This window comes from Colossoma macropomum, unplaced genomic scaffold (genome assembly GCF_904425465.1).
Source record: "Colossoma macropomum unplaced genomic scaffold, Colossoma_macropomum, whole genome shotgun sequence".
In the NCBI taxonomy this organism is placed as follows: Eukaryota; Metazoa; Chordata; class Actinopteri; order Characiformes; family Serrasalmidae; genus Colossoma; species Colossoma macropomum.
The window spans coordinates 16,641,232-16,659,802 of record NW_023494793.1 but is presented as its reverse complement, the minus strand read 5'-3'; the positions used below and the strand labels follow the sequence as shown (position 1 = coordinate 16,659,802).

Genomic DNA, 18,571 nt, shown 5'->3' with positions numbered 1-18,571 from the left:
TAAAATATATACAAAGATGATAAAAATGCTGTGAGTAGGTAAATTAAACCTTGCGGATGACTATATAGCGAGAGCAGTATTGTGTTTTAACAATGAGCTACTATGAGTAATGAGTAAATGGATTTTATAATTGCTTTGTGTAACTATCCCATTGCACATAAATTATGTTGCATGCAACTAGTTGCATGAAAGTTTCACTGTGTAAAGCCAGCCTTACATTCTGTTAACATGTTTTTTGAAGTTCAGTGAACTCAAAATTTTAAGGGTACCATGTTACTGACTGTTTTAACATTAAACATTAAATCATTTTTTATAAGGTAGACACATTAAACCTTATATTCATAGCCTCCATACAATATAAATTCACTGACATTATAGTACGTTTCTACCATTAAAATAATTTGCAACAATGACAATTTAACATGGTTTGATTTTGTTTATCATGATATATTCCTTTGGTAGTCTTTCTAATTACTTATTACCGAATCAGAAGTTTTATTTGTACTTTATTTTGAAGGTTAAACAGCCAAGCAGTCTCTTACTCACAGTTAAATACAGTTAAATATATGTACAAACACAATGAAAGGCAGAGAGAGAGAGAGGGACAGAGAGAGCCAGGTGGTGTTGTTCGATGAGCTGACAGAACAAAAAGTCTAGAGGAGTAAATATATCTAATGAAGATCTGATTATTACAGCACAGAACTTTTTTTTTTTTATTCTGGCGAGTGACGCTGTGATGACCAGGCTTGTTTCTTGCATGTGGCGATATGTGTTTTGTTTTGTCTGTGTACAGCTTAAGTGCGATGACAACATTTCACTTAAATCAGTACGCCGCCACCCACAGTCCGTACAGCACAACGCTTAGTAAGTGCAATGAAACAAAAAGGACAAATCTAAATGCAACATAAATAGTGATATTTGTTCTTATAGTTGCCCAAAGAGCATGGACAAAACTATATTAGACTAGATTTCTCATATCCCAGCCTTATACTGCCAAATATCTCCATAACTGTGGGGGGGAAAGCTTGCTTTATGCAGGTAAACCATAGGAGCTGACACGTGTTTATGTAAACATTAACGTGAAATCACACATGGTAGAAAAGAAAATCTGTTTTCAAGAACTTTAGCTGATCTTCCTACTGGGCCTTTTTTTTCCATTTCTTGCTTTTCCAGTGCATAACTCCCATGGTGATCAAACTAACAGAATACTCCCACTATAAAATGTGGCTCTCTGTGATTGACAAGAATATTTTGTTCTGTTTACATTATGTAATAAGTGGGTGTATAGCATTGATTTCTTACTATTTGCTCAGTATATTGCACTTGTTAGAACTGTGTCCCTGCACATCCTAGTGTGATAGCATGTAATTCTGGCAGCACTAGCAGGAACTTGAATTATAGTCTTTCATTAAATCAGTTTACCTGTAGCTACAGAGTAATACAAACAGCGGCATTATATGATTCCAAACAGGGAAATTAATATTTCATGAAAATGGCTAATGCATGAGGAGAATATCACATAACACACAGCTGCCAACATTTGTTATTTTTTATGGGTTGCCATAACTGCACAATTAGTGCAGGGAATGCAGGCTGCACTCAGCGCTTTAGTGTCTTGATTGTCTTTACATGGGACTTAAAACAGCCTGATGTGTGTAATTATTAATCAAGTTAAACAACACGACTTATATCTCTTATATTATTTATCAAGATCACACTTTCAATCACACTTTCTCATGTCTCTTCTTTACTTTTGGGTAACTGAAACCAAAGCATTTAACAAATTTTAATTTTTGACTCTTTATTGTTGGCCATAGATGTGGTCTGTCCTGTGGTTTTTGTCTTTCTGTCTTTCTTCCTCTTCTGTTTGATTGTCTGCATTTTGGCTGAAACCAGAAACAATTAAAATATTTTATAACCTCGTAACAAGCATTCAATTAACGTACCTTACCTAGTATGTCTCCATTTTTAAGTAACGCTTTACTTAAAGGCCTAAACCGTCTTTTATTAAAAAGTCTGTCTTTTATTAATTTAGCGTTAGCCTGATAGCTGTTAAGCTTTCTGCTACCTGTCCAGTCTACTAGTGAGCTGGAACACAGCCAGTTATACAGAGAATATAACACGTAAAAAGTAAAAGCGAGTCTGTTAGGAGCAAACAGTGATGTTGATCTGGCAGCTTTTCTTCTGGTTGCATTTAATGAACACAGATTTCAATGCTAACAAATAGGCTTTTTCTGGAAGTCATTATGAAGCCACCGTCTGAGGTCTGCTGAAATTTTGTGCTATTCATGCTTCATGTTCTTGTCGTAATTTCATCTTTACTTGGCTGTGCTGTCTTATGACACGTCCCTCTTTGTTTTCTGTATTTTCTGTTTTGGACACTGCCCCCTAGTTAGGTCCCTGTAAAATTCCTGGGCACTGGATCAGTGGCTCAGTGTTTTACTAAATTCAGCAGACAGGTAACTATGCAGGCACAATGCATAGTTCTAAGGCAGATACTTGTCAGTTTAGATACAGAACCTGATCTTCTCAGTTATCACGTTGCAGTGCTTCCTAAACATGTCCCCTACAGTGCATCTTTACCAAACTGTTGTCCCTATTTAGAGGGAAATCTGAACTAGTCTATTATTCTTGTATACAGAAGGTTTGATTGTATAACGAGGCAGTTTAAACTTAAAATACGAATGTGAAAATAATTGGATTCCTGGACATTTTGTGTCTAGTACTGAATTTAATCTTTTCCTGGACAGGCAACCAAAAACCTGGACAATCCAGGACAATCTGGACAAGTGGCGTTACATGCAAGTATGTTGTCAGACTCTGAAGGGAACGCCTGTGCACATGTTCACACCTTCCCACATGCAGAAGTATATTTCTCTCTTATAGTTTACTGAAATGCATTACAGTTTAAATTCTTGTAACCACATTCCAGTTACTGACTTCATAGGAATTTTGCTATTTACATTATTCATATGTCCCTAGGAGAGCAATGTTAACTTTGCCCTATGCATTTAAAACATAAATTATAGTTGTATGTATTATCTGTGACTGTCCTTGTACATAAATTGTGTGTGCGTGTGCTATCGGCGCATAACTGGCCATGTCTTGTTCAGAGGAAAGGAAGGGATGGCGACATGCGTTTAAATGATGTTTATTAAGTTTTGCTCTTTTTTTTATTTATTATGTGTTATTTTTGTTTTTAATGACCTGTTTTGCAGTTTTATGACATAAATAACATGAGGCCAGGTAAGTGCACTCACACTTTATGTGAAATCTGTTGCTACCCTGTACAAGAAACCCATAATGCTAAATAGCTGGTTGCCTCGTTAAAGGCAGCATTTATTTGATTCAAGTTACTAGAGCTGCATTCAAAACTGCATACTACTATATTATGCATCCTATACCAATGAATGGACTTCTAATGGTGGCGTACTACTTTTGACATGTTAGTTAGTATGGAACTATGTAGTTTTGGATGCAGCGTAGGTATTGGATTATTTTTAAGGGCCCATCTCTCCTTTGTCTTTCTCATATTTTCTCATCAGTCATTCGTTGGTAGGACAGGCCGCACCTCCGTGATTGGGTCCTGGTGTGGCTAGAATTCTTATATTTATCTGCTTCTGACTTTTCTTTGTGTAGCACTGATGAAAGTCTGTTAACTGTCTTGTTTTTTACATCAGTTGTGCACCTTGCACTTGAGCACCATGTCTTAACATGAACATTAAAGAGTAACTACACCCCTCTATTTTCAGCTAACACCCCACTATTTTCAGCTAACTCCAAATACTGGGAGGGGCACTGCAGTGATCTGTGGGTTTGGAGGTGGGGCTGCGAGGGGAAACTGGGTGGGCTGCTGTGATTTTAGAGCTAGCGTACGTTAGCTACCAGAAAATATGGAGAGTGACAAACTCAAACAGCACTTTTGCAACCGAGAGGTCTTACGAGGTTGACGATTTTTCTCTACTATCATCCGCATGTTTGACGATGGAAGGTGTTTCTGATCAGGCAGTGTGCCATGAGCCTTAACAGTATAAGCCACTGACTCAAGCCGCCGAAGAGTAAACGTAGCACCAGAAAATAAGTAGCAGCGAGCGGCAGAGGTGTCCGAATGGTAGAACATTCCCTGAAGCAGCTAACTTCTAATTATCTGTTCAGCAGGTCCATATTCGATGTAATCCAAGTCTTGAGTTCTTAGATGCACTGAATTCCAAATGAATAAAGTGGATTTCTTTGAACACTGTCTAAGTTTCATTCAGTTTGACATCAAGGTCACAGACTGCGTCACCAGTCAGTCTGGATTATTTACAGTTGGTACAGACAGCTGGCATATCACAGCCTTGTGAGGTGGTGCTGGGGGTTTTAGCTCAGCACGTGAGTGTAGTAATCGCCTCGCTCTAGGCGACTATATCATATTTATGAGTGTGGCATGAGTAGGGCGTCATCAGGGGGCGATAACATTGGTTGACTGATTTGCATGCTGTGACGTTTCATGGTACTTCGGTACCAAGACACGTCATCCGCGCCTATAGCAGAGTTGAACCAGAGGGGCACTGCAGAGGTGGAACTGACCACGATAAAAATGATATTTTTACACTTTGGAAAGAAGTGTTCACATTTTAAGCAAGGCTGGTATATTTTATTATTACGGAGCAATGCATTTCAGCTGTTAGTGAAAAAGAAAGGTCTTAGGGTGTAGTTTCTCTTTAACATGACAATTTGTTACACTTATTAAGATTAATGCTTTTCTAAAAATCGTTTTATGTTGTTTTTAATCTAAGTGCCACAGCACTTAGATTAAAAATATTTGTGCCACAGCACTTGCAACTTTGATAGCATCAGCGCTTAATGCTGAAAAATTTACCTACGGGCCTGGTAAGTCAAAGCATCAAACACAATGTAATTGAGAGCCCTGTTGCGTCTCACTGGGAGTATAGAAACCCTGTTCAAATGGAGGAACAGTTGAGGCAAGTCTTTTTTTTTTTCATCTTTTAATGCTGGATATAGACCTGCTGTCTCTTATCACTGTCTCCTTCTCTTCTATGTCTTTTAATTGTCTTCTCTCAACCTCTAACAGATCCAGGTCCTCCCTGTGTCTTTCTCTCTCTCTCTCTCTCTCTCTCTCTCTCTCTGGGCTACTGGTGCAAGGTTCAGTCTGTTCCTGTTAACAGTCTCAATAGGAGGGCTCGGTGAGTAGGAGGAGGTAGAGATCGAGGGAGAAAGAGGGAGAGAGAGAGTAATGAAAGACACAGGGAGGACATGAGCTGGATTTGTCATCATTTCTGCCAGTTCTACCATCTTTTCAGAGTTTTTTTTTCCTAAGCCTTACATATAATATAGTGTTTTGTTCCTGCTTAATATATGAATTCTTAGACAAGACAGTTATCTCTGGTAATAAAAAGGTTAACGCTTTACGCTTTACAATAAGACTAGGGGTTTTAAATGGTTTAAAATGTGTTTATTGATGGATATCAATTAGGTCATAAACACCTTTAATCATTAATAAGCAGCTTTTACATATAAATTAAAAGGCCATCAGTGACCTGTTACATCTAATGATGAATATCCGCTAAAGCTGACGGGTGTAACGTTGACAGATGGAGGGGACGAAGTAAGATAAATGACCTTTAACAGTATAGAGGAATGTTAGCTCACTATTTGGCAAGCACAGGTCATTAAACTAATTTTAAGGCATTTATATACTTTTTATGAGGGAAGTCTTAGTGTAAAGTAGGACAAAAAATCATGGTATTCAATATTAATTATTTCTCACTCCTAGCTCATCGAAACAAGCAAATTCTGTCAAAAGTGTGGTTTCCAAACTTTCACTCGTTACATTTATGTTTGTAAGTACAAGGGATTTAAATTTAGATGGAAAGTTATTGATGTGCATACTGTCTTTTTCTTGTTGTTGCTTAGCATCAAAATAAACGTGCAGATGAGAAGCTGCTGATACTAAATGGAAATAGTGTAAATGTGCTTCATTGCATACCACTTCAGCCCTTTAAAATTCCTGATCACTTCAACAGTGGGTTGATTTTACTGAATTCACTGGATGAGCGGTTATGCCCACAATGCATAGATGTCAGTTCAACCTGGCTTTCTCAGTTGTCATGTTGCAGTGCAGTCTAGTGCCTAAACATCATCATCAATGTCATCAACAGTGCAGCCTTCCCAAACAGCTGTCCCTGCATTTAGGGTCTTTGTATACAGATGGTTTGATTGGATAAAAAGAAGCTATTTGAACTTTACAAGACATGTTAACTTAGAAAAAATCCTGCATTTCAGGACATTTTTCCTGGACAGACATCCAGGAAAAACCAGTACTGGTGGTCATCCTAAAACCCACTATGTAATTGCGTAATTACATTTGAATAGTGCAGCAAAATGAACGTGATAACTGACTTCTAAGGGTTAATGCACGTTTGCTGAGTCCTGGCACTCTTTCACGAATCCTAAATGGCATTGCTGTGTCAACCAAGAAGAATAATGGCCAATTTTGGAAACCAAAGCCACGTCATTGATTTATGAATTACTGCTATGACAGTTAGAGCCATTCAGAGCCAGTTACAGTCTATTTTTGTTTGTCCCCAAACACTTTCCCTTTTCATTTTCAGTGAAGGTTTGATGGAAGCAGTCACTTCTGAGTGTTGAGATCAGTGTACACCCTGCACTTTGGAATGTCTTTGAGTCTAAAGCTTTCTAGTTGGAAGGTACTTTTTTGCATTCTTTGAGGCTATTTTTGTGCCAAGCTGTGCATTTTACTTGTTAACTTAAGCAGATGTTTCCTTATAAACATTTTTAGCCTTTGTTCTGTACGTGGGCCTGTAGGTTCTAAAGCAATAAAGATTATATAACTCATGAGTTCTCCAACTCTAGGCCCAGGGGCCTGCAATGGGGGTCCTCAGTGTCACTTTCGGGCCTCCTGCACTGTACATAGCATGTCCTCTACTTTATAAAAATATACCTGCTGTGGCAAACAACTTTACCTGTTTCAGCTTCGCTTATCAATCCCTTCAAGTGCTGAATTAAACATGTTGGACTTGGCGTGGGCGATATTAATTCAAATACTTACAGTACTGTGCTGAAATCAGAAACCACCATTTATTTATTTAATGTCCAGTCAAAACATCCATTCTATACAAGTTGCTCATTTTTCAGGAGATATTTCTGAGGAGATTAGATATACATCCAAAACTGGATTTGAAAAAATTAAAACAGATTAACAGCTTAAACAGCTTAAAACTTTTATCTTTAAGAAAATCAAGCTACACTCTTGCTCAGATTTAAAAAAAAAATCCACAGATTTTGAAAAAACAGCTTATCGCTATGGGTCTGAAAGGATGTGTAGCTGTCACGCCATCACCTTTACTGAGAAAAGGAAATAGACAAAAAAGAAGAACTTTTGAAAATCAAACAAAGACATTGCTGGTGGTCTCAGAACAATGGACTGACCACCCCAGAGTCCAAACTGCAGCATCACTGAATGTGTTGGATTGTGAGAAGCAGGGAATATTTCCAACCTCCAGGACTGAACTTTGAAGGTGTGGACAAAATATCTCTGAAGATTTCTCTGAATAACTTAAATAAGAAAGTCATACTAAAGCAGTGGAATCTGTAATAAAGGCAAAGATATACACACTAAATAGTGTAGTTTTCTGTTAGATATGCTTTCTGCTTTTTTAGTCTTTTTGGTGAAAAAAAAAGTTTTATTTATTTTTATTTTATTTAAATATATTTATTATTTATATACACTATATTGCCAAAAGTATTCACTCGTCTGCCTTCACACGCATATGAACTTGAGTGACATCCCATTCTTAATCCATAGGGTTTAATATGATGTCGGCCCACCCTTTGCAGCTATAACAGCTTCAACTCTTCTGGGAAGGCTTTCAACAAGGTTTAGGAGTGTGTTTTTGGGAATTTTTGACGATTCTTCCAGAAGTGCATTTGTGAGGTCAGACACTGATGTTGGACGAGAAGACCTGGCCCACAGTCTCTGCTCTAATTCATCCCAAAGGTGTTCTATCAGGTTGAGGTCAGGACTTTGTGCAGGCCAATCAAGTTCTTCCACACCAAACTCACTCATCCATGTCTTTATGGACCTTGCTTTGTGCACTGGTGTGCAGTCATGTTGGAACAGGATGGGGCCATCCCCAAACTGTTCCCACAAAGTTGGGAGCATGAAATTGTCCAAAATCTCTTGATATGCTAAAGCATTAAGAGTTCCTTTCACTGGAGCTAAGGGGCCAAGCCCATCTCCTGAAAAACAACCCCACACCATAATCCCCCCTCCACCAAACTTTACACTTGGCACAATGTAGTCAGACAAGTATTGTTCTCCTGGCAACCGCCAAACTCAGACTCGTCCATCAGATTGCCAGACGGAGAAGCGTGATTCGTCACTCCAGAGAACACGTCTCCACTGCTCTAGAGTCCAGTGGTGGTGCTTTACACCACTGCATTCGACGCTTTGCATTGCGCTTGGTGATGAAAGGCTTGGATGCAGCTGCTCGGCCGTGGAAACCCATTCCATGAAGCTCTCTACACAGTGTTCTTGAGCTAATCTGAAGGCCACATGAAGTTTGGAGGTCTGTAGCGATTGACTCTGCAGAAAGTTGGCGACCTCTGCACACTATGTGCCTCAGCATCCGCTGACCCCGCTCTGTCATTTTACGTGGCCTACCACTTCGTGGCTGAGTTGCTGTCGTTCCCAATCACTTCCACTTTGCTACAATAACACTGACAGTTGACTGTGGAATATTTAGTAGCGAGGACATTTTGCGACTGGACTTGTTGCACAGGTGGCATCCTATCACGGTACCACGATGGAATTCTCTGAGCTCCTGAGAGCAACCCATTCTTTCACAAATGTTTGTAGAAGCAGTCTGCATGCCTAGGTGCTTGGTTTTATACACCTGTGGCCATGGAAGTGATTGGAACACCTGAATTCAATGATTTGGATGGGTGAGTGAATGGCAATATAGTGTATATCTTACTTTAGTATTATTCAGTATTTACTGTGTCCACCCCCTGAATGCCTCCAGCCATCACATGGAGTTTTTCTGTCAGCAGCACATTTGATTTAACATAATCAAGTTTCAGGTATTGGATGATACCTACAAGTAAGACTGGGCTGCTAAAAGGAAAGGTTTGGAAGAGGTAAACAAACTAATTGACATGTAAAATGATAAATGTTATTTGTATGTATCGTAATATTAGTGTTGTCCTGAGCAAAAAAACACTAACTGCCCAGATAAACTGCCTAAAACTTTGCCACAGTCCTGTATATAGTGGGCCTATGAGGTAGATGAGGCTCATAAAATAGCAAATTAATGTAAACACAAGACAGCTGTTTTTAAAAAAGCACAAGTAGAGTAATGTGTATATCAAATGAACACTATCTTTTTTCAATTGTTTTATTTAGTAGCAGGCCAGTGTAAGCAATCTGAAGCACCTCCAGATAGAAACAGCGCTACACATCAAATAAACCTGTGAATTATAGTAGAGCACAGTCTGTGCTAAATACGCATACGAGTGTTCACACAGCCAGATGTTAATTGCAATTAATACTTGCTTATTCATTGGTAATCATAACTGCTGAAATTTCTCTGGCCAACCCCTAACACACTTAATATCCAGCAGTTTGGGAGAAGCTGGAAAGGTATGCTGTTTTCATTGGCGGGATTATTTGGGTGTCTGTGTGTGTGAGAGAAAGATAGAGAGCGGGGAGGAGGTGTGGAAAACTGAGCACTGTCTGTTGGTTACATAACAATTCAGAAACAGTGTGGTGCCTGTTTCTGTTTGTGTGCTTTTGTGTGTTTTGTGTGTGTGGGTCTCACTTTCTCATGTTCCCTTGTGTTTTTTCTTGTTTTTGTTTTTAATTTGTGTCTTTGGCCCAAGTTGTCTTGTCTCTGTCCTCCCATCTGACACACCTTTTGCCATTAAAAAGTGGCTGTCGTGATTTACTAAGAATGTGCAATGGTCTATTAACACCCATAAAAGACCAAAAAGTCTTTTTTAATGGGTGCTACAAAAAGACCAGGGGTGGTTGCTGCTCTCTTGTGCTTTGTCTCTTTGCGTATTGTGGCTGTCAATGCAAAAACCTTGTATCTCCATTTTTGTTGTTTTTGGCTTTGTCGCATAATTGGAAAAGTCCAGTAATCCTTTGCATTCTTGATAAACAGACAGATAGAAAATAGTAATGTTTTTCTTTCTCTGGTAAAGTTAGCTTTTGGAGATACAAGGTTTTGTTCTGACAGTGATATGTATAGGAGTCTCCCACTCAAACTTATTTCTAGACTTTTTTTTACTTGAGTAACTATATTAAGTGAAATTCTCACTATATTGGTCAAACAGTTTGCTTGTATTAATAAATATGCTTGAAACAAGCAAAATGATCTGCCAATGTAGTGACATAATTTGGTACACAATAAGGTAGGCTGAAGTAAATAGTTGTGAGATTAAGTTAAGTTACCCTTTATTAATCCCACAACGGGGAAATTCACCTTGGCATTTAACCCATTAGTGCAGTGAAACACCCACATACACACTAAAGAATGCACACACACTAGGGGGCAGTGAGCACACTTGCCCAGAGTGGTGGGCAGCCCTATCCACAGTGCCCAGGGAGCAGTTGGGGGTTAGGTGCCTTGCTCAAGGGCACTTCAGTCATGTCTTGTCAGATCAGGGCATGGAACCGGCGACCTTCCAGTCACAGATCTGGTTCCCTAACCTCTAGTTCACGACTGCCCCCAAATAAATGGGTGCGTGATCTTCGGTTTCGCCTTGCCACTTAGTCACCTCTTTTACAGGACGTAATGGACAACATAACTGCAGTCTATTTAGAGGAAAGTAATTAGCTATTCAAGTAACTTGTAATGGATGAATTTCTGTGAGTAATGACCCCAACACTAGAGCTGTCTATATTTATAATAGCAGTAGCATTATATACAGTCCGTACCACTTTAAACTACGACTACCCTTATAAAGCCTTCGTGAATGGTTTAAAATAAGTTTATTAATGCTTGTTAGTTAGGTCTTAAAGACCTAACTAAAAGACTATTTGTTTGCCTAATAGTGAACCCAAATTCATTCATACAGTTAAGCTTTAGATTTTGTTGTTTACTGATCATGCTTTGTCTTCTTAATCAGTTAACATTAAATCTGTCAGCTTTATCACATATTCATATTCATCAGATGTAACAGGTCAATTTTGCCCTTTTTATTAATGTGTTATAACTCCTTATTAAAACTAATAACAATTAACAAACTGTTTCTAAACCGTTCATAAACACTTACAAAGGTAGTCTTATTTTAAAATAGCATCATACAGTCTGCTGAGCCTGTGCAGCCCTCTGTTCTGACTGAACAAGCAAAAGCTGTGTCTGAACCCGCTCAATTCACTATATAGTGCAGTATTTTAGGGTTCCGCCATTTATAGTGGTGTCCAAATATATAGTGCTGAAGATCCAATGCACTCAAACAGTTCCACAATGCATCACAGTAAGTAGTATACAGCTGATGTACCCTGGGGGATAGAGCATACCCATAATGCACTGTGTTGTTTGGTTTGAAGATTCACATGCAATTCCTCTGAGGAAGATTACGGAGCCCAGCTACAATGGCAGCGTCTCTACAGACCCCTTTTCAGATCTGTATTAAAATTACTGAAAATAATTGTTACAATTGCAAATAACAGCTAATTTTAAAATGTGTATATATATTGGAATAGGTTATGTACTATCAACACATATTGTTTTTTTGGTTTGTATTTTTATGGGGGCCCTTAGCAGCTGATTACCTTTGCCTTCGGTAAAGACAGCCCCTATTAGGAGATTATTATAATGAAGCGCCTACTCCCATGTATTAAGACTGACTCTGTGCTGTGTTTGGGTGTCTGTGTGCGCGGCTGTGAAAAGCTTATCTTATTTTTGGCACTAGCATGGCTGTAACTTATTTACTATGGAAAAACTACTTGTAAATGCCTGCCATGTCACATTATTCCTAATGTAATGAATGACATTAAAAACCAACCAAACTTTTTCATTTCTTTTTTCCAAACAACTGTTAAAAGCACATATTGAAATGTTTTGGCTCTGCACTCCTTGCTTTACTAAAGCTACTTTACTAAAGCTAGTTACTTTTTATTCCTGTGTGCTGAAACTTCTGAGCTCTGTGGTTTATGTGTGCACTGAGACTGAAACGTAACACGCGAAAAAATTAACCACAATCCTTTTGCAATGTAATATCACTATGCTGTTATAGTGAACTTGTTATGCCTGAAACCAATAGAACAGAGGGTTAAAACAGAAGTTAGGAGTGGTTGTCCTAAAGTTAAGACAGTGTTTATGAAAGTTGATCTAGGTAGAATGCTTCTTCAAAAATATTTTATTTAATTTCTGGAATTTGGATGAGATTATGATGTTAGGAACTGTTATACTGTCCTAAATTCAGTCCTAACGGGAGTCGTCATGGTGACTACACAGATAAGACTTCAGAAAACTTGTTGACTTGAAACACACTAATAAGAGAAGCCAGTGTGCAGGTGCTAAAACATCTTCCCATTGACTTCTATTATAATTTTGTTCTGATTATAGCACGTTTTTAAAGTACTGTTTTCTGTGCTGGGAACTGTCTGTGGTAATTGATCATATTTTACAGACACCACATATAGAGATTAGGCTGAAAAACACTGGAGTATTTCTTTGACTGAGTCATACCTTGGACCTTTTCACCCCCGTGCCCTTAATGACCCTGTGTCAACACGTTAACCTCAGGACCTCGGTGACTCTGGTGCCTCTTTGTTGGTACGTGTTGCTCAGTTGAGCATGTGAGTTGAGTATCATTATCAAAGAGTTACACAGTGCTTCAGCATGCTTGACCTGCACCAGACACTAACACACAGGGTTAATCCAAGTCACCGCTTTTGGCTTACTGAGGGGGTAAAGATTTTCAGAATCTGCACTGTAAGCCTCTGTGGAGCTCTGAGAGATGTCTACACTCAAAAAAAAAGCAAAATAATGGGGTTATTTGACAACATTTGATGACTTATTAGAGATGGATATGTGCTAATAAGTGTTTTTCAAGCATAAATATATGAAGTCAAAGATCATCATTAACACTATTTGCTTTTTTATTTTTCAATGCGAGTGGAAAAGAGATTTTTTTAAAAATATTTTGTGTGCATAGACAGTCATTGAAGCTCAAATATCACTAAATAAAAGTCACTTTAACTGTTGACACATTAATAGTACCTACAGTCATATGCAAAAGTTTGAGCACCCCAGTCAAATTACACATTTTGTTGATTTTTTAAGTGAAGCAAAGTATACATGCTCTACAGAGAACATTTTCAATGCCCAATTACTGTTTATTTGATGAATTTAACATATTTGAACAAAATAAAACCTCTGGCTTGTGCCGAAGTTATGGCACATTTTTAATTTTATGTTTCATGTTTTTGAATATGTTAAGCTCAGCAAATAAATATAAACTGTGCACTAAAAGTTGCACATATTTAAGCTTGTTCCTTATAAATTGCATTAACTACTTTTCACGTATTTCACATTCAAACTTTTGCATAAAAAAGTATATCATTTCAAGTAAAATTAATGAATTTGTCTGTGTCCTGAAGTTTTGCTTTCTGCTCCATCACACAAACTTATTTAGCCATAAAAATAATGTACTGCCACATTAAGTGACACGTTGAAGAGTAAGTAACATTATTTAAGCCTTCAGAGAAACCATGTTCAAAAGCTGGTAAATTTAGCTTTAATTTAACACTGATATTTTGTTGTTTTCTCCAGCTTTGACTGGATCAGATAAGCATAACCTGGCAAACCCGTCATACAAAGTGTGAAAACGTTCTTTCTATATTACAGAAAAGTGATTAAAAAGTCATGTAATTTTATATTACAAAAAGGTGCATAATTAACTGATGTTAGAGGGTCTAAGCTTGATAACAGATAGCATGGCGATCAGTTTAGCCTGACATATTCCATTTTTCACATTCTCCTCCATCACAGGCTCAGTGTGATAGGGCTACAATTCTCGCTGTCATTTTGCACAAAAATAAAAAAATGGTTCCTGAGGTGGGAAAGTCTGTTTTTGGGTAAAAGCAATACATAATTAAAACTATGGAGAACCAAAAACTGATTTCTTACAAAAAATAAATAGCCTGTCATTTAGGCACCAATCTCATGAAATCAGTTGCATTTTTGGTGAGATAAAAAAGCCTGTATACTTGAAAATAAGCAAAACCTAATCACTAATGTAACTTTTTTTGGTTTACTTTACTAATTTGTTAAAATTACTAATACAGATCTAGTAACACCTATTATTTCGTGTATAATCCTTAGTTACTAAGATCTACTAAGATCAGTTAATTTGAATTAAATGTTACAGCCTGGAGAGTCTTAGATGCCCAAAAAGATTGGGCAGGTCCCCAAAAAGCTTCCCAGGATTTACCAGCTTCGTTGGTTTCTATAAAAGAATGAACTCCTATTTTTTTAATTTCTAAATATAATTTATACTTTACAAAATGTTATTTTTGTGTCATGGCGTACTCTCATGTTAAATAAAAAGTTCAAAGGCATTTTACCTGTTTTTGTTATTCTCACCAGGATGGGATTTTGTGTACAGCTGCTGTTTACCAGTTGCAGCTAGAATGGCAATATGCATTAAGCTATTAGAGTCCTCAGAAATGGGTGAATTTATTAATATCTGAGCCATTAATGCATCGCTGCACAGTCCATTTACTATAATAGTCCATTTACTATAATGGGCTCATTATTATGTACATTACGCAGGACCGAATGTTGGATTCAAGTCTACCTAACTGATTCAAGAGTAAGCAGATCATGAGATAGTAGAGTACTGCCAGCTCAGTGGAAACCAGTATTATTATAATTATTAGAATTCATATAGAACGTTATTTAAGCTTGAACCTGTTAATAATTTCATTATTTGGCAATACGTTTGTGTAATTTTCAAAAGTGAAGTCAACTAATTTAAGTTTACAGCGTATGCTTACTGTATTTTATTGGCAAAATTAAACTCATACAACAAATTATTTTTGAGTGTGGAGAGTGCAAAAATGCAAAAAGTGTGCTACAGAATAAGTCAGCATGTAGACTGAATGTGATACACCTAGATTTCGACAGAGGTGCAGTGTGTACAAACGAGTTTCTGTGAGCCTTAACAAAACCATATAACCTTCTAAATGGAAAAGGGACTGACATTACACTCTTAATAATGTTGTTTATCATGGAATCTCATCCACAACTTTTTTCATTTTTCATTGTTGCAGATGTGTTTACACTGCAGCTGCACCTGTACAAACCACGCCTACAGAGTTTTAATTGGATATCAATATCACTGCAAGGTAACCAGTTTTTATAACAATTGCAGTCTCTGCCCAGAAATACATCCTGATTGGATGTGGTGAACTTGAGTTAGGACAGCACTGTGTCTGTGATTGGTTAGTTGAACACTAAAGTGGGTGGGGATTATGGGAAGGTATTCTCAGGGGACTATGAATAGCTGGCGTTTCTAGGACAACACTGCTCACAGAGGCTAGAAAGTTATTTAAGAAGAATGGCTTTCTTTAAATAGGCTTATTAGTGGAGTTATTTCAGGCCTTGCTCAGTCTGTTTTGTCATAGTGTTGACTGTGAAAAACAGCCAACGTTTACTTTAGGTAGGTTTTTTTTTTTATGTGAAGCATCTGATGCTGATTAAAGATGCAATATATATATATACCTTCAAGAATTGTGTTGTAATGAAAAGTATCATGATTTTATGCATGTGCAACTGTTCAAAACTGTCTTTACAAGTCATGTACTGGCTAGTGTTTTTCAGTTATGCTCATAGTTACCTAAAACTGTCAGTACTGAAGTATTTGGTAAAGCATTATGATTGTTTGGATAGTGACAAAATGAATGTTCAGTCATTTACTTGAAGTAAATAAACATAATTAAGATGTAGGGTCACTCAAAACCAAAGGATTTTCGTCTAAAGTCCAAGTTAATAGCACATAATTTCTATCTATTTGTATTTTAGAAAACAAAGCATAAAATACATTTATGAATTGATATGTCAATTAAAGCATAACCAATAGAGGAACATATGATGCGAAAGGACCTTCTCTCCACAAGAAAGAATGCATTAACAGATGAAAAAGAAGATGAACTGACCGAGCTCTTTGTAGATCATAGCAAATGTTACAATAAAAAGCTGTGCTTTTGAAGCTCTCTAGGTGGTCATCAAAGTGCTCGAGGGAAAAGAGCAGCTGATGGTGACCTATCAGCTACCCAACCCTTCAATGTACCACTGTAATATGATATAATTACTTCATACTTATTTTGTGTGCCTCTTGTTAAAAACTCAAGTGAGGTCTTTCTTTAGTGTTGCTGAGTGAAATTGAACATATTTTTGAGCGAGCAGAACAGAAATAGACCAAAAATACAGGAAAGAAAATGGTTTTCAAAAATTCACTGCTAGGTAATGGCTGTATTAGCCAACTCTTATGTAACTGTGCTCTTATACAAGCTGCTGTCTTCCATTTCCCTGCACTTTTTTGTGTTATTTTTTTCTTGCACTTGTCGGTGAGAAGGTCTCTCGCTTCTCTCAGTCACCTTACCACCTCTCTGCTTCTGTCACGCTTCGTTTTTCTTGTTCTTCATGTTTAATTCTCAGTTAAAAAACTGTTCCCTCTTTTAGGTTGAAAGAGAAAAGTGTAACACTGATCTCTTATCCTCCACCATGCCCCACCCCCAACACGCAGACATTCCCAAGCTTCATTGTAGACCAACATGGACATGGCATGCGTCTCAGGTTGTTATTACCATGTGTGTACTTATTTTGGGTCACCCACCCTTTGTTTAAATACAGTGTATATTGTCACACAGTCATTTCTTAAGGATGTCCATCAAGCTGTGGCTTTATATATTTTGCTGCAAATAATGCGAGTGGGCTTGGGTGTGTGGGGGTGAAAGTTCATGTTGAACACTGTTATGTGCTCTGCTTTAGGATGGGGCCCCACCCCCCCTGCCTCTCCACTGTGTAGCATGAACCCAGTACCCTCCAGCAAGGTCAGCAAGTTCATCCCACTTCCTCCTTGTTGAATGACACATACCTTACGTGTTAGTCCGTTAGCCCCCATTGTGCATTCAGCTGTTTTCCGTAGTTCAGAGTTCAAAGAACATTCCATATCTTTGTTTGAATACTTTCTATGGATAAAATGGCTTTTCAGTGTCCCAATGATTTCTAGAAAATGGTCAGCTTTTATTAGGGCAGTACAATGTTGACATGAAATGCAGTGCTGTGTGATGACATAAAATGCAATGTTCGATGAAGCTGTTAGATATGACGATGACTAAATGAGAAGCAATAAATTATTACTAAAGTAATAAAATAATGTACCCCCAACTGGATGAGAGGCAGAAATACTACCTGATATTTACACCAGAACTGCAAGCACATCTTTTGTACACTGAAAGCTGAGAGCATTACCTCTACAGCTTTTTCTATAAAGGCTACTGAAACAAATATATTTATCCTTTTTATAGGCACACAAGAGCAAATTAATGTTTTTGCTCATTTATTTATTTATTTTTCATTAGTTATTGAATTTGTTTGTTGTGACAGTAGCCACTACAGCCTCACACACCTAAAACACATTACTGGGGGTGAGAACAGGCTTGTAGTTCAGGATTGGTTAAGATACTCTCACCCATGTGGGTTCAGTCCCAGCCCAGAGAAGCACTCATTAAGCTTCTAACGGTTTGTGCTGGTAATGCAGTGATCTCTCTGACACTGCGTGTGTGAGGTCATTTTTACCTGTTCTGTTCACAGCTCTTAGCAGTGTGTTTGTCGTGGAAACTCATGTTGCCTTAATGAAAAACTACGATTTATCGTGCAGCCCTACTTTGAATAGCGTTCTTTCATATTTCTGTCCAACATAGGTTACATTATATATAATAGTTTTTAATTAACAAGCTAAAGGGGAAATGTTTTCCAGTGGATTCTAAAACAGAATCACTAGTTCTGTCATAATTAATTATTCACAAATGATTACTAAACTAAAAGCAATCAATTGTATGTTGTCAATTAATGGGCTTAGTGACTGATGAACATGGTGTCCGCAGATCATTATTGAGTCATGCTTAGCAGTCCAAATGTTCAGATGAGCTATTAGCTCTCAAGTTGCTTTTGACTTGCAGTGCTGAAAAAAGCGTTTGGATATGAAGTGATGATGTGGAATTAAATCTTTGTTTACCCACGTGTTTTCCATAGATAGCTAATTTAGCTGGTTTACTTACCACATAGCTAAGTTCATGCTCTATCTCGAGTTAAATACTTTCAGTAGGTAAACATAAATCTCATTCAGTAGCGATGACTTTGCGAGTTAAGTCGGTCGTTGATACCAAGTTGTATAGATATATAGTGACATTTTATAGCCTAAATGCATCAGCTAAAGCGGTTTGCCTGTTACATCTATGTTTTTCACTTTGTTCTTAGCTCCTTAGCTCCATCGAGGAAATGAGCAAGCGATAATATGTTTTTCAGCA

The 18,571-nt window shown here is 37.7% G+C and overlaps 1 protein-coding gene across 5 annotated transcripts in view; it reads left to right on the top strand.

Annotated features, from left to right (window-relative positions):
* Positions 1–18,571, top strand: part of LOC118813367 (helicase ARIP4-like) — an 89,660-nt gene that overhangs the window by 4,880 nt on the left and 66,209 nt on the right. The window contains exon 2 of one of the 5 annotated variants that reach the window (XM_036578658.1): positions 2,751–2,805. The exons of 1 other annotated variant lie outside the window; for it this stretch is intronic. The gene's annotated coding sequence lies outside the window, so the exon portion shown is untranslated. Of the gene's footprint in view, positions 1–2,750; positions 2,806–15,048; positions 15,386–15,684; positions 15,700–17,030; positions 17,093–18,571 lie in introns of those variants that run through there. 3 more of the 5 variants (XM_036578661.1, XM_036578662.1, XM_036578660.1) reach the window with 3 other exon arrangements.